Source organism: Nerophis ophidion, linkage group LG06, assembly GCF_033978795.1.
Source record: "Nerophis ophidion isolate RoL-2023_Sa linkage group LG06, RoL_Noph_v1.0, whole genome shotgun sequence".
NCBI classification, from domain to species: Eukaryota; Metazoa; Chordata; class Actinopteri; order Syngnathiformes; family Syngnathidae; genus Nerophis; species Nerophis ophidion.
The window spans coordinates 15,945,165-15,956,511 of record NC_084616.1 but is presented as its reverse complement, the minus strand read 5'-3'; the positions used below and the strand labels follow the sequence as shown (position 1 = coordinate 15,956,511).

Below are 11,347 nucleotides of genomic sequence, written 5' to 3'. Positions count from 1 at the left end.
TCGGTAAATATCCTCATGTTTACTAATGTTACCTTCAGGATCAGTTGTTTAGTGAGTAATTCACATAGTTTCTACTAATGCTACCTTCATGGTCAGTAATTCAGTCAGTAAATATCCTCACGTTTACTAGTGTTACCTTCATTGGCAGTAGTTTAGTCAGTAAATCACATAGTTTCTACTAATGCTACCTTCATGGACAGTAGTTTAGTCGGTAAATATCCTCGCATTTACTAGTGTTACCTTCATGGTCAGTTGTTTAATCAGTAAATATCCTCACGTTTACTAGTGTTACCTTCATGGTCAGTAGTTTAGTCAGTAAATCACATAGTTTCTACTAATGCTACCTTCATGGTCAGTAGTTCAGTCAGTAAATATCCTCACGTTTACTAGTGTTATCTTCATTGGCAGTAGTTTAGTCAGTAAATCACATAGTTTCTACTAATGCTACCTTCAGGGTCAGTTGTTTAGTCAGTAAATCACATAGTTTCTACTAATGCTACCTTCATGGACAGTAGTTTAGTCGGTAAATATCCTCGCATTTACTAGTGTTACCTTCATGGTCAGTTGTTTAATCAGTAAATATCCTCACGTTTACTAGTGTTACCTTCATGGTCAGTAGTTTAGTCAGTAAATCACATAGTTTCTACTAATGCTACCTTCATGGGCAGTAGTTTAGTTGGTAAATATCCTCGCATTTACTAGTGTTACCTTCATGGTCAGTAGTTTAGTCAGTAAATCACAGTTTCTACTAATGCTACCTTCATGGACAGTACTTTAGTTGGTAAATATCCTCGCATTTACTAGTGTTACCTTCATGGTCACTTGTTTAGTCGGTAAATATCATGTTTACTAGTGTTACCTTCATGGTCAGCAGTTTAGTCCGTAAATCACATAGTTTCTACAAATGCTACCTTCATGGTCAGTAGTTCAGTCAGTAAATATCCTCACGTTTACTAGTGTTACCTTCATTGGCAGTAGTTTAGTCAGTAAATCACATAGTTTCTACTAATGCTACCTTCATGGACAGTAGTTTAGTCGGTAAATATCCTCGCATTTACTAGTGTTACCTTCATGGTCAGTAGTTTAGTCAGTAAATCACATAGTTTCTACTAATGCTACCTTCATGGACAGTAGTTTAGTTGGTAAATATCCTCGCATTTACTAGTGTTACCTTCATGGTCACTTGTTTAGTCGGTAAATATCATGTTTACTAGTGTTACCTTCATGGTCAGCAGTTTAGTCGGTAAATATCATGTTTACTAGTGTTACCTTCATGGTCAGCAGTTTAGTCCGTAAATCACATAGTTTCTACAAATGCTACCTTCATGGTCAGTAGTTCAGTCAGTAAATATCCTCACGTTTACTAGTGTTACCTTCATGGTCAGCAGTTTAGTCCGTAAATCACATAGTTTCTACAAATGCTACCTTCATGGTCAGTAGTTCAGTCAGTAAATATCCTCACATTTACTAGTGTTACCTTTATTGGCAGTAGTTTAGTCAGTAAATCACATAGTTTCTACTAATGCTACCTTCATGGACAGTAGTTTAGTCGGTAAATATCCTCGCATTTACTAGTGTTACCTTCATGGTCAGTTGTTTAATCAGTAAATATCCTCACGTTTACTAGTGTTACCTTCATGGTCAGCAGTTTAGTCAGTAAATATCATGTTTACTAGTGTTACATTCATGGTCAGCAGTTTAGTCCGTAAATCACATAGTTTCTACAAATGCTACCTTCATGGTCAGTAGTTCAGTCAGTAAATATCCTCACGTTTACTAGTGTTACCTTCATGGTCAGTAGTTTAGTCAGTAAATTACATAGTTTCTACGAATGCTACCTTCATGGTCAGTAGTTTAGTTGGTAAATATCCTCGCATTTACTGGTGTTACCTTCATGGTCACTTGTTTAGTCGGTAAATATCGCGTTTACTAGTGTTACCTTCATGGTCAGCATTTTAGACGGTAAATACCCTCCCGTTTACTCGTGTTACCTTCATGGTCAGCAGTTTAGTCGGTAAATATCATCACGTTTAATAGTGTTACCTTCATAGTCAGCAGTTTAGTCGGTAAATCACATAGTTTCTACAAATGCTACCTTCATGGTCATTAGTTATGTCGGTAAATATCATCGCGTTTACTAGTGTTACCTTCATGGTCAGTTGTTTAGTCGGTAAATATCATCGCGTTTACAAGTGTTACCTTCATTGTCAGCAGTTTAGTTGGTAAATCACATAGTTTCTACAAATGCTACCTTCATGGTCAGTAGTTTAGTCTGTAAATATCATCGCGTTTACTAGTGTTACCTTCATGGTCAGTTGTTTAGTCGGTAAATATCATCGCGTTTACTAGTGTTACCTTCATGGTCAGCAGTTTAGTCGGTAAATCAAATAGTTTCTATGAATGCTACCTTCATGGTCAGTAGTTTAATCGGTAAATATCCTCACATTTACTAGTGTTACCTTCATGGTCCGTAGTTTAGTCGGTAAATATCCTCACGTTTACTAATTTACCTTCAGGGTCAGTTGTTTAGTCAGTAATTCACATAGTTTCTACTAATGCTACCTTCATGGTCAGTAGTTCAGTCAGTAAATATCCTCACATTTACTAGTGTTACTTTCATGGTCAGTAGTTTAGTCAGTAAATTACATAGTTTCTACTAATGCTACCTTCATGGACAGTAGTTTAGTTGGTAAATATCCTCGCATTTACTAGTTACCTTCATGGTCAGTAGTTCAGTCAGTAAATATCCTCACGTTTACTAGTATTACCTTCATGGTCAGTAGTTTAGTCAGTAAATCACATAGTTTCTACTAATGCTACCTTCATGGACAGTAGTTTAGTTGGTAAATATCCTCACATTTACTAGTGTTACCTTCATGGTCAGTTGTTTAGTCGGTAAATATCATGTTTACTAGTGTTACCTTCATGGTCAGTAGTTCAGTCAGAAAATATCCTCACGTTTACTAGTGTTACCTTCATGGTCAGTAGTAGTGTCGGTAAATCACATGGTTTCTACAAATGCTAACTTCATGGTCAGTAGTTTAGTCGGTAAATATCCTCACATTTACTAGTGTTACCTTCATGGTCCGCAGTTTAGTCGGTAAATATCCTCACGTTTACTAATTTACCTTCAGGGTCAGTTGTTTAGTCAGTAATTCACATAGTTTCTACTAATGCTACCTTCATGGTCAGTAGTTCAGTCAGTAAATATCCTCACGTTTACTAGTGTTACCTTCATGGTCAATAGTTTAGTCAGTAAATCACATAGTTTCTACAAATGCTACCTTCATGGTCATTAGTTATGTCGGTATATATCATCGCGTTTACTAGTGTTACCTTCATGGTCAGTTGTTTAGTCGGTAAATATCATCGCGTTTACAAGTGTTACCTTCATTGTCAGCAGTTTAGTTGGTAAATCACATAGTTTCTACAAATGCTACCTTCTTGGTCAGTAGTTTAGTCTGTAAATATCATCGCGTTTACTAGTGTTACCTTCATGGTCAGTTGTTTAGTCGGTAAATATCATCGCGTTTACTAGTGTTACCTTCATGGTCAGCAGTTTAGTCGGTAAATCAAATAGTTTCTATGAATGCTACCTTCATGGTCAGTAGTTTAATCGGTAAATATCCTCACATTTACTAGTGTTACCTTCATGGTCCGTAGTTTAGTCGGTAAATATCCTCACGTTTACTAATTTACCTTCAGGGTCAGTTGTTTAGTCAGTAATTCACATAGTTTCTACTAATGCTACCTTCATGGTCAGTAGTTCAGTCAGTAAATATCCTCACATTTACTAGTGTTACTTTCATGGTCAGTAGTTTAGTCAGTAAATTACATAGTTTCTACTAATGCTACCTTCATGGACAGTAGTTTAGTTGGTAAATATCCTCGCATTTACTATTTACCTTCATGGTCAGTAGTTCAGTCAGTAAATATCCTCACGTTTACTAGTATTACCTTCATGGTCAGTAGTTTAGTCAGTAAATCACATAGTTTCTACTAATGCTACCTTCATGGACAGTAGTTTAGTCGGTAAATATCATCACGTTTAATAGTGTTACCTTCATAGTCAGCAGTTTAGTCGGTAAATCACATAGTTTCTACAAATGCTACCTTCATGGTCATTAGTTATGTCGGTAAATATCATCGCGTTTACTAGTGTTACCTTCATGGTCAGTTGTTTAGTCGGTAAATATCATCGCGTTTACAAGTGTTACCTTCATTGTCAGCAGTTTAGTTGGTAAATCACATAGTTTCTACAAATGCTACCTTCATGGTCAGTAGTTTAGTCTGTAAATATCATCGCGTTTACTAGTGTTACCTTCATGGTCAGTTGTTTAGTCGGTAAATATCATCGCGTTTACTAGTGTTACCTTCATGGTCAGCAGTTTAGTCGGTAAATCAAATAGTTTCTATGAATGCTACCTTCATGGTCAGTAGTTTAATCGGTAAATATCCTCACATTTACTAGTGTTACCTTCATGGTCCGTAGTTTAGTCGGTAAATATCCTCACGTTTACTAATTTACCTTCAGGGTCAGTTGTTTAGTCAGTAATTCACATAGTTTCTACTAATGCTACCTTCATGGTCAGTAGTTCAGTCAGTAAATATCCTCACATTTACTAGTGTTACTTTCATGGTCAGTAGTTTAGTCAGTAAATTACATAGTTTCTACTAATGCTACCTTCATGGACAGTAGTTTAGTTGGTAAATATCCTCGCATTTACTAGTTACCTTCATGGTCAGTAGTTCAGTCAGTAAATATCCTCACGTTTACTAGTATTACCTTCATGGTCAGTAGTTTAGTCAGTAAATCACATAGTTTCTACTAATGCTACCTTCATGGACAGTAGTTTAGTTGGTAAATATCCTCACATTTACTAGTGTTACCTTCATGGTCAGTTGTTTAGTCGGTAAATATCATGTTTACTAGTGTTACCTTCATGGTCAGTAGTTCAGTCAGAAAATATCCTCACGTTTACTAGTGTTACCTTCATGGTCAGTAGTAGTGTCGGTAAATCACATGGTTTCTACAAATGCTAACTTCATGGTCAGTAGTTTAGTCGGTAAATATCCTCACATTTACTAGTGTTACCTTCATGGTCCGCAGTTTAGTCGGTAAATATCCTCACGTTTACTAATTTACCTTCAGGGTCAGTTGTTTAGTCAGTAATTCACATAGTTTCTACTAATGCTACCTTCATGGTCAGTAGTTCAGTCAGTAAATATCCTCACGTTTACTAGTGTTACCTTCATGGTCAATAGTTTAGTCAGTAAATCACATAGTTTCTACAAATGCTACCTTCATGGTCATTAGTTATGTCGGTATATATCATCGCGTTTACTAGTGTTACCTTCATGGTCAGTTGTTTAGTCGGTAAATATCATCGCGTTTACAAGTGTTACCTTCATTGTCAGCAGTTTAGTTGGTAAATCACATAGTTTCTACAAATGCTACCTTCTTGGTCAGTAGTTTAGTCTGTAAATATCATCGCGTTTACTAGTGTTACCTTCATGGTCAGTTGTTTAGTCGGTAAATATCATCGCGTTTACTAGTGTTACCTTCATGGTCAGCAGTTTAGTCGGTAAATCAAATAGTTTCTATGAATGCTACCTTCATGGTCAGTAGTTTAATCGGTAAATATCCTCACATTTACTAGTGTTACCTTCATGGTCCGTAGTTTAGTCGGTAAATATCCTCACGTTTACTAATTTACCTTCAGGGTCAGTTGTTTAGTCAGTAATTCACATAGTTTCTACTAATGCTACCTTCATGGTCAGTAGTTCAGTCAGTAAATATCCTCACATTTACTAGTGTTACTTTCATGGTCAGTAGTTTAGTCAGTAAATTACATAGTTTCTACTAATGCTACCTTCATGGACAGTAGTTTAGTTGGTAAATATCCTCGCATTTACTATTTACCTTCATGGTCAGTAGTTCAGTCAGTAAATATCCTCACGTTTACTAGTATTACCTTCATGGTCAGTAGTTTAGTCAGTAAATCACATAGTTTCTACTAATGCTACCTTCATGGACAGTAGTTTAGTTGGTAAATATCCTCACATTTACTAGTGTTACCTTCATGGTCAGTTGTTTAGTCGGTAAATATCATGTTTACTAGTGTTACCTTCATGGTCAGTAGTTCAGTCAGAAAATATCCTCACGTTTACTAGTGTTACCTTCATGGTCAGTAGTAGTGTGGGTAAATCACATGGTTTCTACAAATGCTAACGTCATGGTCAGTAGTTTAGTCGGTAAATATCCTCACATTTACTAGTGTTACCTTCATGGTCCGCAGTTTAGTCGGTAAATATCCTCACGTTTACTAATTTACCTTCAGGGTCAGTTGTTTAGTCAGTAATTCACATAGTTTCTACTAATGCTACCTTCATGGTCAGTAGTTCAGTCAGTAAATATCCTCACGTTTACTAGTGTTACCTTCATGGTCAATAGTTTAGTCAGTAAATCACATAGTTTCTACTAATGCTACCTTCATGGACAGTAGTTTAGTCGATAGATATCCTCGCATTTAATAGTGTTACCTTCATGGTCAGTTGTTTAGTCAGTAAATATCCTCACGTTTACAAGTGTTACCTTCATGGTCAGTAGGTTAGTCAGTAAATCACATAGTTTTTACTAATGCTACCTTCATGGTCAGTAGTTTAGTCGGTAAATATTTTCACGTTTACTAGTGTTACCTTCATGGTCAGTAGTTTAGTCTGTAAATATCATTGCATTTACTAGTGTTACCTTCATGGTCAGTAGTTTAGTCTGTAAATATCATCGCTTTTACTACTGTTGCCTTCATGGTCAGCAGTTTAGTCGGTAAATCAAACAGTTTCTACGAATGCTACCTTCATGGTCAGTAGTTCAGTCGGTAAATATCCTCACGTTTACGAGTGTTACCTTCATGGTCAGCAGTTCAGTCGGTAAATATCCCCACGTTTACTAGTGTTACCTTCATGGTCAGCAGTTTAGTCGGTACAATACATAGATTCTACAAATGCTACCTTCAAGGTCATTAGTTTAGTCGGTAAATATCAGCACGTTTACTAGTGTTACCTTCATGGTCAGTAGTTTAGTTGGTAAATCACATAGTTTCTACAAATGCTACCTTCATGGTCAGTAGTTTAGTCTGTAAATATCATCGCGTTTACTAGTGTTACCTTCATGGTCAGTAGTTTAGTCGGTAAATATAATCGCATTTACTAGTGTTACCTTCATGGTCAGTAGTTTAGTCGGTAAATATCATTGCATTTACTAGTGTTACCTTCATGGTCAGCAGTTTAGTCGGTAAATCAAATAGTTTCTACGAATGCTACCTTCATGGTCAGTAGTTTAGTCGGTAAATACCCTCCCGTTTACTCGTTTAATCTTCATGGTCAGCAGTTCAGTCGGTAAATATCCTCATGTTTACTAGTGTTACCTTCATGGTCAGCAGTTTAGTCGGTACATTACATAGATTCTACAAATGCTACCTTCATGGTCATTAGTTTAGTCGGTAAATATCAGCACGTTTACAAGTGTTACTTTCATGGTCAGCAGTTTAGTTGGTAAATCACATAGTTTCTACAAATGCTACCTTCATGGTCAGTAGTTTAGTCTGTAAATATCATCGCGTTTACTAGTGTTACCTTCATGGTCAGTAGTTTAGTCGGTAAATATAATCGCATTTACTAGTGTTACCTTCATGGTCAGTAGTTTAGTCGGTAAATATCATTGCATTTACTAGTGTTACCTTCATGGTCAGCAGTTTAGTCGGTAAATCAAAGTTTCTACGAATGCTACCTTCATGGTCAGTAGTTTAGTCGTTAAATATCATCGCATTTACAAGTGTTGCCTTCATGGTCAGCAGTTTAGTCGGTAAATCACATAGTTTCCACAAATGTTACCTTCATGGTCAGTAGTTTAGTCAGTAAATATCTTCACGTTTACGAGTGTTACCTTCATTGTCAGCAGTTTCGTTGGTAAATATCTTCACATTTACTGGTGTTGCCTTCATGGTCAGCAGTTTAGTCGGTAAATATCATCGCGTTTACTAGTGTTACCTTCATGGTCAGCAGTTTAGTCGGTAAATATCATTGGATTTACTAATGTTACCATAATAGTCAGTAGTCTAGGTAGTAAATATTTTTATGTTACCTTCATGAACAGTAGTTCAGTCAGTAAATCACTTTGTTTCAATTTATTCTACCTTCATGGACAGTAGTTCAGTCAGTAAATCGCAATGATTCTACTAATGCTACCTTCATGGACAGTAGTTTAGTCAATAAATCATGTTGTTTCTACTTATGCTACCTTCATGGACAGTATTAAAGTCAGTAAATCACATTGTTTCTACTAATGCTACCTTCATGGACAGAAGTTTAGTCAGTACATCACATTGTTTCTACCAATGCTACCTTCATGGACAGTAGTTTTGTCGGTAATTCACAATGTTTCTACTAATGCTACCTTCATGGACAGTAGTTTAGTCAATAAATCATGTTGTTTCTACTTATGCTACCTTCATGGACAGTATTAAAGTCAGTAAATCACATTGTTTCTACTAATGGTACCTTCATGGACAGTAGTTTAGTCTGTAAATCACATAGTTTCTACCAATGCTACCTTCATGGACAGTAGTTTAGTCAGTAAACCACATTATTCCTACCAATGCTACCTTCATGGACAGTAGTTTTTTCATTAAATCACAGTGTTTCTACTAATGCTACCTTCATGGACAGTTGTTAATCAGTAAATCTGTTTGTTTTTACTAATGCTACCTTCATGGACAGTAGTTTAGTCAGTAAATCAAATTGTTTCTACTAATGCTACCTTCATGGACAGTTGTTAATCAGTAAATCACTTTGTTTCTACTAATGCTACCTTCATGGACAGTAGTTTAGTCAGTAATTCACATAGTTTCTACTAATGCTACCTTCATGGTCAGTAGTTCAGTCAGTAAATATCCTCACATTTACTAGTGTGTACCTTCATGGTCAGTAGTTTAGTCAGTAAATTACATAGTTTCTACTAATGCTACCTTCATGACAGTAGTTTAGTTGGTAAATATCCTCGCATTTACTAGTGTTACCTTCATGGTCAGTAGTTCAGTCAGTAAATATCCTCACGTTTACTAGTATTACCTTCATGGTCAGTAGTTTAGTCAGTAAATCACATAGTTTCTACTAATGCTACCTTCATGGACAGTAGTTTAGTTGGTAAATATCCTCACATTTACTAGTGTTACCTTCATGGTCAGTTGTTTAGTCGGTAAATATCATGTTTACTAGTGTTACCTTCATGGTCAGTAGTTCAGTCAGTAAATATCCTCACGTTTAATAGTGTTACCTTCATGGTCAGTAGTAGTGTCGGTAAATCACATGGTTTCTACAAATGCTAACTTCATGGTCAGTAGTTTAGTCGGTAAATATCCTCACATTTACTAGTGTTACCTTCATGGTCCGCAGTTTAGTCGGTAAATATCCTCACGTTTACTAATTTACCTCCAGGGTCAGTTGTTTAGTCAGTAATTCACATAGTTTCTACTAATGCTACCTTCATGGACAGTAGTTTAGTCGATAGATATCCTCGCATTTAATAGTGTTACCTTCATGGTCAGTTGTTTAGTCAGTAAATATCCTCACGTTTACTAGTGTTACCTTCATGGTCAGTAGGTTAGTCAGTAAATCACATAGTTTTTACTAATGCTACCTTCATGGTCAGTAGTTTAGTCGGTAAATATTTTCACGTTTACTAGTGTTACCTTCATGGTCAGTAGTTTAGTCTGTAAATATCATTGCATTTACTAGTGTTACCTTCATGGTCAGTAGTTTAGTCTGTAAATATCATCGCTTTTACTAGTGTTACCTTCATGGTCAGCAGTTTAGTCGGTAAATCAAACAGTTTCTACGAATGCTACCTTCATGGTCAGTAGTTTAGTCGGTAAATACCCTCCCGTTTACTCGTTTAATCTTCATGGTCAGCAGTTCAGTCGGTAAATATCCTCACGTTTACTAGTGTTACCTTCATGGTCAGCAGTTTAGTCGGTACATTACATAGATTCTACAAATGCTACCTTCAAGGTCATTAGTTTAGTCGGTAAATATCAGCACGTTTACAAGTGTTACTTTCATGGTCAGCAGTTTAGTTGGTAAATCACATAGTTTCTACAAATGCTACCTTCATGGTCAGTAGTTTAGTCTGTAAATATCATCGCGTTTACTAGTGTTACCTTCATGGTCAGTAGTTTAGTCAGTAAATATAATCGCATTTACTAGTGTTACCTTCATGGTCAGTAGTTTAGTCGGTAAATATCATTGCATTTACTAGTGTTACCTTCATGGTCAGCAGTTTAGTCGGTAAATCAAATAGTTTCTACGAATGCTACCGTCATGGTCAGTAGTTTAGTCGTTAAATATCATCGCGTTTACAAGTGTTGCCTTCATGGTCAGCAGTTTAGTCGGTAAATCACACAGTTTCTACAAATGCTACCGTCATGGTCAGTAGTTTAGTCGTTAAATATCATCGCGTTTACAAGTGTTGCCTTCATGGTCAGCAGTTTAGTCGGTAAATCACACAGTTTCTACAAATGCTACCTTCATGGTCAGTAGTTTAGTCAGTAAATATCTTCACGTTTACTAGTGTTACCTTAGTGGTCAGTAGTTTCGTTGGTAAATATCTTCACGTTTACTGGTGTTGCCTTCATGGTCAGCAGTTTAGTCGGTAAATATCATCGCGTTTACTAGTGTTACCTTCATGGTCAGTAGTTTCGTTGGTAAATATCTTCACGTTTACTGGTGTTGCCTTCATGGTCAGCAGTTTAGTTGGTAAATCACATAGTTTCTACAAATGCTACCTTCATGGTCAGTAGTTTAGTCTGTAAATATCATCGCGTTTACTAGTGTTACCTTCATGGTCAGTAGTTTAGTCGGTAAATATAATCGCATTTACTAGTGTTACCTTCATGGTCAGTAGTTTAGTCGTTAAATATCATCGCGTTTACAAGTGTTGCCTTCATGGTCAGCAGTTTAGTCGGTAAATCACATAGTTTCTACAAATGCTACCTTCATGGTCAGTAGTTTCGTTGGTAAATATCTTCACGTTTACTGGTGTTGCCTTCATGGTCAGCAGTTTAGTCGGTAAATATCATCGCGTTTACTAGTGTTACCTTCATGGTCAGCAGTTTAGTCGGTAAATATCATTGCATTTACTAATGTTACCATAATAGTCAGTAGTCTAGGTTTTAAATATTTTTATGTTACCTTCATGAACAGTAGTTCAGTCAGTAAATCACTTTGTTTCTATTTATTCTACCTTCATGGACAGTAGTTCAGTCAGTAAATCACAATGTTTCTACTAATG

General features: G+C 36.4%; 1 protein-coding gene across 2 annotated transcripts in view; it reads right to left on the bottom strand.

Annotated features, from left to right (window-relative positions):
• Nucleotides 1–11,347, bottom strand: part of plxnb3 (plexin B3) — a 151,306-nt gene that overhangs the window by 11,223 nt on the left and 128,736 nt on the right. The gene's annotated exons all lie outside the window — the stretch shown is intronic.